The sequence below is a fragment of the Pinus tabuliformis genome, chromosome 4_2, assembly GCF_031772625.1.
Source record: "Pinus tabuliformis cultivar Carrire ecotype Pingquan chromosome 4_2, CPIR1, whole genome shotgun sequence".
Taxonomy (NCBI): Eukaryota; Viridiplantae; Streptophyta; class Pinopsida; order Pinales; family Pinaceae; genus Pinus; species Pinus tabuliformis.
The window spans coordinates 211,078,882-211,089,086 of record NC_142304.1 but is presented as its reverse complement, the minus strand read 5'-3'; the positions used below and the strand labels follow the sequence as shown (position 1 = coordinate 211,089,086).

General features: G+C 38.1%; 1 non-coding gene across 1 annotated transcript; it reads right to left on the bottom strand.

Annotated features, from left to right (window-relative positions):
- Nucleotides 1-7,875: 7,875 nt before the first annotated feature.
- Nucleotides 7,876-7,949, bottom strand: TRNAR-CCG (transfer RNA arginine (anticodon CCG)). The gene has a single exon. It is a non-coding gene; the product is annotated as a tRNA-Arg (tRNA).
- Nucleotides 7,950-10,205: the final 2,256 nt, after the last annotated feature.

Sequence of the window (10,205 nt, the reverse complement as noted above, 5' to 3'; positions counted from 1 at the left end):
GGAGACGGGATCGGTGATTCCACCAGGATGATGATTAAAAAAACCCTAGGAAAACTAATGAGAAAGAACCCTACTCAAGCTAATGCAAATAATATCTACCAGGGTAAATGTGAACGTGGCCGAATAAATTTTAAGACACAGGAACAAAACTTGACCTTTTCATCTTTAAAGAGTCGAGAAAAGGACAAAAAGATGACTCTAGTCGCCTTTGAATATTTAATGAGCCTGAAGTGACAAGTGCTCAGATGGACCTTTTCTTTTAGGGAGTTCGAAAAGGAATGAAAGTGACTACTCTGGAGAACTAGGCAAAAGGTTTACCAGACAAATCCGTAAAACTGCATATACACCTTGGCAGTCATATGAAAACCAAGGACTTTATGTACGATAGTCAATCTTCCCGAATGCTGTGTTCAGTACGTTACGGTCTGTAAGGCGACAGAAACGACTTCCTAGGGATAAAGGATGATAACCTAGTGGGGTCTCCCAACATATACTCGACGGTACATGGGAGCACAATTCCGTACTAGACCACTATTGAGTCATAGAAGGAGGAATCACCCAACCTTGAGTGGAAACAAAAGTGACTAGGTTTAACGACGCCGGAGCACGTCTCTAGCCTAGACCTCTAAATAGTGTGCGTTATGTTCCAATGCGTTGTTAGATTTATTCAGTTCATTTTAGAGTTGATCTTGGATTATGTTTCAGTTTTCAGGCCTTACCGTATGTATACAAAAAATCCTAGGATGCAACTAGAATGAATGAAAAATCCTTTTTCTTCAATGAACACCTACCTACGAGAGGGTAGAGAGATCATTCCCAAACCAAGAAAACCAAGACAACAAAGGCAGTCACTCAATGCATACAGACATCAATTCCTAAAGTGCATGGATACTACTAATGAGAGATTTAAACATTCGCTTTCCAATATGCAAACTTGAAATGCAAATTCACTTTCACTTTCGTATACTAAATGAATGCAATCTTTTTGATTTCAATGTCTTTAAATCTAGAAGAAACAAATAGACAACAAGCAAGTGTGGAAAAAAACCGGTTGATCCAAACAATTGTGAGCTAAGTTTGGTAGTGAAGAGAAATCGAATCAATGCCAAAGATTGGTTTGATAACAGTCACTAAACAATCAACCAAAATAAGCAAAGGGGAAGGCTCAATCAAACCAATAACAAGATGCAAACGAACCTTGAGAAAACAAGCAACCAAGCCAAGAGATTCAAGGAACTTGAAAAAATGAACTAGGTCACATAAGCAAAAAATCAAGATTCATTCAACAAAGCTCACAAGAGAGTGCCTTATCCATAAACAGTGAAAAACAAGCTACTAAGCAGGTGGGAAAAGTAAGGGACCAGCAGGACTGATGGACTCAGGAGGCAGAATTGAGAAAATCAATTCTACAGCAATCAGCGTGGGTAATACACAAGCAACAAGCACTGATAAAGCACTAGCCGCAGCAATAGAGCGATGTCAGCGCGAAAGTACACGAATTTTCCGCGATGGTTGGAATTTCAGAACCGTCGCAACTGTGAGGTGTAATTACGTGATGCACAAAATACTATAAAAGGGTGAGCGCGATGACATCGCGACTGTTAAATTTAAAGCCGCGATGATGTTCGAAATAATGACAGGCAAACCAAAACTCCCAAATCAAAAGCAAACATGTTGGGTTGTGTTATATTCCTTCCACGTAGTTAATAGGGGGTTTGAAGGGCACCCGTAACCCCACTTTGTGGGGTCCGGGGCAGCGCCCCGGAAAATTTTGGTTTTGGACCATATGTTAGGTTGGGCGGACCCACCTATGGTTTTGTGCATGATTTTCGCACATGTTTTTTGGACGCGATGGTTTTCGGTCCATGGTATTGGATGCGATGGTTTTCGGTCCATGGTATTGGATGCTTCGACATGTATAAATATGTATTGTAACATTGAAAGGAACATAATGAAAAATCAAGCTGGTAGTCCCAGTTTTGGGATCCAGGGAAAAATCTCTGTGCATATGTGTTTTATGGGTTATGCTCTCGCATTGTTTATTTTCTTTGTTTAAGAATTTGTATGCAGGTAATTTCTGTACAGGGTTAAAACCTACATTTGGTATCAGAGCTGTTTTGGCTTCAAGGGGACGCCTTTGTTGCTGAGGGGTTTTGCTCGGGCCTGTGGTAGACCCTGTTCAGTGGGAGATATGCGAGATCGATTCTGGTGGTGAAAGAAGATGGCGAGCAGTGGAAAGATAGAGATTGAGAAGTTCAATGGTCAGAATTTTGAGTTGTGGAAACTCAAGATGGAGGATCTGTTGGTGAATAAAGATCAGTGGATCGCGGTAGATCCGGGTACTAAACCATCGGGAGTGACCGATGAAGAATGGAAGAAGTTGGATCGGAAGGCAAAGAGCAAAATACGATTGTGTGTCTCAGATTCAGTATTGCTGAATATATCAGGGGAAGCTACGACAAAGGCTTTGTGGGTCAAGTTAGGGACTTTGTACCAATCCAAGTCTCTGGTGAATAAACTGTTCCTGCGAAAAAAGCTGTATAACCTGAGGATGAAAGATGGAGACTCGGTGACAGAGCATCTAAATGCGTTTAATACTGTGGTAAGTCAGTTATTATCTGTTGATATTAAAATTTCAGATGAAGATAAGTGCATCAGTCTGTTGTGTTCTCTACCAGATTCGTGGGATAGTCTGGTTATTGCAATAGGTAGCAATGCAACTGCTTTGCAGTTTGATGAAATAGTCTCAGCCTTGCTGACGGAGGAGATGAGACGGAAAAATATGGACAACCAGAATGGTGATACCTTGTCTGTACGAGGACGGTCCCAGAACAGAAACAAAAATAAGTCATCGAGTGGGAGATCTAAATCTCCAGGAAAACCTACAAAGGTGGTGTGCTGGAAATGCGGAAAGGAAGGGCACTTCAGAAGGGATTGTAAATCTAAAGCTCCTGATAAAGGAAAGGGATCTGATGATGCTCCTTCTACAGAGGCGAAAACCACCTCAGATGAAGGTGGGGATGTGTACTTGGCTTCTTCAAGTACACATGTAGATCATGAGGCATGGTTGATTGACTCAGGTGCATCCTTTCACTTCACTCCCCATAGAGAGTGGTTATGCGAGTATGAGAAATAAGATGGTGGTGATGTCTTCTTAGGAGATGATAGGAAGGCTAGAATCATTGGTCGGGGAAAAGTAAAGCTGAAGTTGCAAGGTGGAAGGGTTAGAACACTTCCGGGTGTTCTAGATTCCTGCATTGGCCAAAAATCTGATTTCTGTAAGCAAGTTGGATGATGCAGGTGTAAAGACGGTGTTCGAGAAAGATACCTGTAATATGGTTCGAGGAGCACTGATATTAATGCAGGGAGTTCGGATTGGAACTCTGTACAAGCTGCAAGGTAGAACTGTTGTTGATGGGTGCAATAATTCTATGGTTCCTGAAAATGGAGTAGAGAATATAGTGGTCTTTGGAGAGAAGACCATGTTGTGGCATTGAAGGAGATATACGATTGAAACGACGGAAGATCCAATATTTAAGAATCGTATCTAAGATGACTGGAAAAGTTGAAACAAGACCAGATATGATTCGTTCATTATGGGCAAATCCATAACTTTCGGAGATCGAATTGATCATCAGTTCCCAACCATGGGGTGAATGAAACCCAATACATAGATCGGTTGCTAAAAGAATTAGAAAAGCTTTCATTGTATTGCTCAGACTGTAGAAGAATTCTTGGATCCAAGAATTGATAATAGCGAGTTTATTCTTACCCAGAATGATATAAGCACTTATAAAAGCAAAACCTATTAGATTTGTTAATAAATGTGATATTATCTGGATACAATCTTCATTGTACATTTCGACCAATTGGATCGTTTCTTTGTGAATCTCTATACGAATAGATTGTGAATGTGTTCCCAAAGAATCTTCCACCATTCTTTCTAACAAGAATAGTTCTATTTTCTCAAATCTTCCCAGAGCATTTTGTTCCTGGAGATAATCAAAAATTTTCTGAGATTTAACCGTATTCCACCAATTTGTAACCCAAGGCTCCAAACCTTTCCGTAATGAAATAGGAATTACCCAAGGCAGTACTACTAAACATGCGAGATATCGTAGGGAAGCTGATGCTTTATATTCGGACACTTCCAATTCGTGAATCGCTAACGAACCTGATTCACTTGTCAGTTCTGTCCGAAATCTAGACAAAGTACGAGTGATAGAATGAGGTATGGGATCCATAGATTGATCTATTGCGTAATTGTTTGATCCCGATCAAAAAAATATACTCGGGAAAAAAGTAAAAGGTTTGTTCAAAATGGGTGAGACGGAGCATAAGGAGATCATTCCAAATCATTTATATATGGACCAATTATCTATTCATTTTTTTCATCTTCTTCTTTTTTAGAAGAATAACTTGAAGTAACATAAGTCTTATTCATTGCCAAGATCTTTTGAATCCTGATCACTAGATCCTTTACGAATATTTCCCCAGTTATCTCCAAAGATGACAAATGCTCTTGAAAAATGAGAGAACGACAAAAAGTCATAATTGGATCGTGATGAGAGGAAAAAAGCGTTTTAGTTTTAGGGAAACCGGACCACTCTATCTAGTAATTGTTGTTTCTGAGACATCATATTCATCTACTGGTACCAGTTCTATTTTAACTTATTGCTTTTTCTATATTACCTCTTTCTATACTATTTCATAAAAATAGTATATTGTTCGTAAAGATCCTATATCGTTCCATTTTCATACAATGAAATATTTATTGAAATTTCATTGTATGAAAATGGAATATTTATTGAAATTTCCTGATTGGATATTTATTCATGTTCCTTTATCCTCGACATATATTCAAATGTTTTTACATTTGAATGTATGTCGAGGATAAAGACACCCCCGATTTCAAAACCCTTCAATGGATACACGCAAGAAACGGGCTGATTCAGCGGCTTTCTGTTCGATCTCCCTTAGGTTCACATTATCACTAGTACGAGTTAAAGGAATGTCTTGTCAGCCCTTTATTTCCATATAAAGAACACGACGAGGGGAAATACCTTCTTGAATTTCCATTTTGATCATCTGAATGTCCTTCATAAGAAATCGTGGGAAAATACGACGATTTATTCCGGGAAATCCCCAACGAAAAAGACATACAATTCCTTTTTTTTATCGAACTTATTATAGCCACTACCCACATTGAACAAAATTGTGCACCACAGATAAGAGCTAATGAACAGACTTGCAATACCATAAAAACACATTACAATTCCTTGTGGAACAAAGAGTATTTGCTGCGATGACAATAGGGGTATCAGGTTCTCACCAAAATAACTCGAGATCCCGACTAGGAAAAATCCTAGTGAACCCAGAAAGAGGATACAAGCCCAAAAGAAATTACTTCTTTTTCGAGACCCTGTTATAGGTTCTATCCAGAGCCATTTGGGTCGACGATTCATAAAAAATTGTATTCAATTCCATCCTATTGAAGTTGAGGGAATAGCCAACTTTTTTATCCTTTGGTTCCCAAACTCTTATGAACTATCTATATAGATAGATAGATAGATAAATTTTCAGTTAAGTCAGCCAAGTTTGTCTTCTTGTCCATTCTTACCATCCATTTCAAATGGGTCCTTCCCTAATTTCTCAATTTTAGAAACAACATTGGATCAGTGGAGTATAAATATCTCCTGGAATAGATATCTATACCGTATGAAAAAATAAAACCGACCACATTAACATATTGACCCATACCTATTTATTGACATATGTGTAGATCCTATCTGTATATGTATATGAATATGAATATGAATAAATATCCATATTCATATATATATAATTTGGATATTTATACCTATTTTGTGTCTATAAGAGTTCTATCTTATATCATCTAAAATAGATATAGATATCCTATCTGTTCTGCAATTGAAAGATCTAAACCCATTTATTGAATCTGATTTGATCAGATTCATAAAATCTCGTCCTTCTGAATATACAGATGAGAAAGAACCATTGTAATTGCCGGAAGTAATAAGCCGACTAAAGGCACCAAAATAGAGGGTAGGATAGGGAGTAGGTTAGAGAGTAGGTTAGAGAGTAGGTTAGGGATTATCATAGAACGAGTACCTTACTTAATCAATGAAATGTTTATCCATATTACAAAGAATAATTATAAGGTCAAATAAGTGATGGGACCAAATAAGCGGTCCCATTTGTCCTTCTTCATAGAATACATGTATGCAAGTGTTCGTTGTTCCTTTCCCCGTCTCTCCCGAAAATACTAAAAAAGCATTTCCAGTTGGGGCAATTTTTTTTTTTAATAAGATCTCGATGAGTTCAACAATGAGTTCTATATTACAACATAGAGATCCATTAGAACACTTACTATATAAGTAAAATAGTGGAAGAACATGAATCCTGACCAAAATTTCTCTGATTTCTGAAAGCGGAGAATTGGCTATATGGATTGTTAGTATAGGCTCGAGGATCATAAATTGTTAATAAGAAGGGGGTGAAAAGCAATTCTCTCCTTCGTCGCGATAAGAAACTGTATCACTGTCACTTCCGTTACAAGGAACTCGATTTGATCCTTTTTCCTGATAAGGAAACTCAACGTTCATTTTTTTCTTTTTATTTATTTACAAGGAAGACCGTAAAACGTAAAACCAAAATAGTTCACTCAGAACACCTTTTAAGAGATTACGTGGAACGATCAGATCAAATAAACCATGACCAAATAAATGCTCAGTCACCTGAAAATCTTCAATCACTTTCTGACCTAATGTCTGTTCGATTACTCTTTTACCTGCAAATGCAATGTACGCTTTAGGTTCGGCAATAATAATATCTCCCAACATGCCAAAACTAGCAGTCACTCCACCAGTTTTCGGTGACGTCAGAATCGATATATATAACAAATTTTTCTCCTTCTGATGAATATATAATGCAGAAGCTATTTTAGCCATTTTCATTAAACTAAAACTTCCTTCTTGCATACGTGCTCCTCCGGAAGCGCACACCATAATTAATGGAAGAGATTCCGTGGTAGCGCGCTCGATCAGACGGGTTATTTTCTCACCTACTATAGAGCCCATACTACCTCCCATGAACTGAAAATCCATAACTCCGAGTGCGATAGTAAGACCATTTAATTGACCTATGTCTGTTTGAATAGCATCAGTTAAACCTGTCTCTATTTGATAGAAAGTGATATGATCCTTATAAGATTCATCCTCAGAATTAATATTATCAGAATGAGAAGGTTCATTCTCAGAATAAAATTGAAGAACATCTAGAGTGTACATGTCTTCATCCATAGGACGCCAAGTGTCACGATCAATTGGAAGTTCTATTCTATCTGAACTATTCATTTGCAGATAATATCCACATTCTTTACAAACACTTTGATTCTCTCTCAAGAATCTGAGATATAGTAAGTTCTCGCAATTATTGCATTGAGCCCATAACTTCTTAATTTTAGCGTAATCAATAATTTTATTCTTGTTTTTCTCCGTCTCATTGGCATCCTTACTATCCCTTTCGACCAAATTTTTTAGTAATGCAGTTATTTTACGCTTGTCTTCGAACCACTCCTTTATAGACATAGAGTTTTCCTTCCATAGAAAGGTGAAAATTGTTACTTTTCCTATCTTATTTTGTATGAAGAGAAGTCGTATAAGTATAAATACAATGATGAAAATTATTAATCAATAGTGGAATGAATCATTGAGAAATCATTTCCATTCATTATTGATTAGGAATCTGAAGTATCGATCCAGGATTATGATAGAATACTTTATTCTATTATAAAGAAAGATTCTCTCCTATACCGCGATGGAAAGGAATTTTCATTTAAAATACAACATCTTTTGGGCTAGAAGGGATTTGAACCCTTGACTTCACGGTCCGGAACCATGAGCTCTGATCCGCTGAGCTACCAACCCTATCGAATGATCTATAAGATCATTGTAAAGGATGAATAGGATTCGTTATCGAATGCTTGACCCAAATTTTTTTTCATAAATAACTCTGTTTGAGATATTTAACCTTGGAAATATCTATATATCAATATCTACATAGATATTGATATATAGATATTAATATATGGAAATTCCATATATTGATATATAGATATTAATATATGGAAATTCCATATATTGATATCTGAAATTCCATATCTCCGCTCACGATTTGGACTAATATTTGGGGTAGTAGTAAAAGATTGGGCCGAGTCCGATTGGTAGAACGAAAGTCACTGGATTACAAGCGATCAATCACATCAAATTCAAATTTGATCTCCTTCCATATTTCACAAGCAGCAGCTAGTTCAGGACTCCATTTACAAGCTTCACGGATCACTTCATTACCTTCACGAGCAAGATCACGTCCTTCATTACGAGCTTGTACACAAGCTTCTAGAGCAACCCGATTAGCTACTGCACCAGGTGCATTTCCCCAAGGATGTCCCAAAGTTCCCCCACCAAACTGTAGTACGGAATCATCCCCAAAGATCTCGGTCAGAGCAGGCATATGCCAAACGTGAATACCTCCTGAAGCTACGGGCATAACACCTGGCATAGATACCCAATCTTGAGTGAAGTAAATACCACGACTTCGATCTTTTTCGATAAAATCATCACGCAGTAGATCAACAAACCCTAAAGTTACGTCTCGTTCCCCTTCAAGTTTACCTACTACAGTACCGGCGTGAATATGATCTCCACCGGACATACGCAATGCTTTAGCCAGTACCCGGAAATGCATACCATGATTTCTTTGTCTGTCAATAACTGCATGCATCGCGCGGTGAATGTGAAGAAGTAGGCCGTTGTCTCGGCAATAATGAGCCAAAGAAGTATTTGCGGTAAAACCTCCCGTCAGGTAGTCATGCATAACGATAGGAACTCCCAATTCTCTTGCAAATACTACCCTTTTCATCATTTCTTCACATGTACCTGCAGTAGCATTCAAATAATGTCCCTTAATTTCACCCGTCTCAGCCTGAGCCTTATTAATTGCTTCCGCACAAAAGACAAAACGATCTCTCCAGCGCATGAATGGTTGGGAATTTACGTTCTCATCATCCTTAGTAAAATCGAGTCCACCACGGAGACATTCGTAAACTGCTCTACCATAGTTTTTGGCTGATAGACCCAATTTTGGTTTGATAGTACATCCCAATAAAGGACGACCATATTTGTTCAATTTATCTCTTTCAACTTGGATACCATGAGGTGGACCCTGAAAAGTTTTGGAATAAGAAGGGGGAATCCGCAAATCTTCCAAACGTAGAGCCCGTAAGGCCTTGAATCCAAATACATTACCTACAATGGAAGTGAACAAGTTAGTAACAGAACCTTCTTCGAAAAGGTCTAAGGGGTAAGCTACATAGGCAATAAATTGAGTCTCCTCTCCAGGAACGGGCTCGATGTCATAGCATCACCCCTTGTAACGATCGAGACTAGTAAGTCCATCGGTCAAAACAATGGTCCTTGTACCGGTGGAAGATTCAGCAGCTACTGTTGCTCCCGCTTCTTCAGGTGGCACCCCGGGTTGAGGAGTTACTCGGAATGCTGCCAAGATATCTGTATCTTTGGTCTAATATTCAGGAGTATAATAAGTTAATCTGTAATCTTTAACACCAGCTTTGAATCCGACACTAGCTTTAGTCTCTGTTTTTGGTGACATAAGTCCCTCCTTTATTAATAATTATTTCTCGCAAGGACGAGGTCTGCTCGACATGGACCAAACGTAAACAATCAATTTTTATAGAAATATCCTACAAAAATTCATCCGTTATTGGGGTGCTAGATACACTCTCATTGTATGGTGTTCTTTATGTATGACACAACCCAATCTTTGCTCTTGAAGTTCTTCCTCCATGGATTGACCCGAGAACCTTTCAGTGGTTAAACTAGTTCATGAATGAAATCAAGGAACCGAATGGACCTTTGACCATAATGGTGCGAATTGTCTGAAAATACATATATAGATGTGCGTATGAAGAGAAGAGATAATGATCAATGAGAGAAAGGTCATGAATATCAAGTTTCATATTTCACAGATGATCTGGACATAATTTTGAAGTATTTTCGGTTTTAGTTATGGATAAATTGGTTCTAGTTATAGATAAATCGAAGACTTCCTCATGATCCTTATTCATATCCATCTACCTACTTCATATTCCAAATATGGATGAA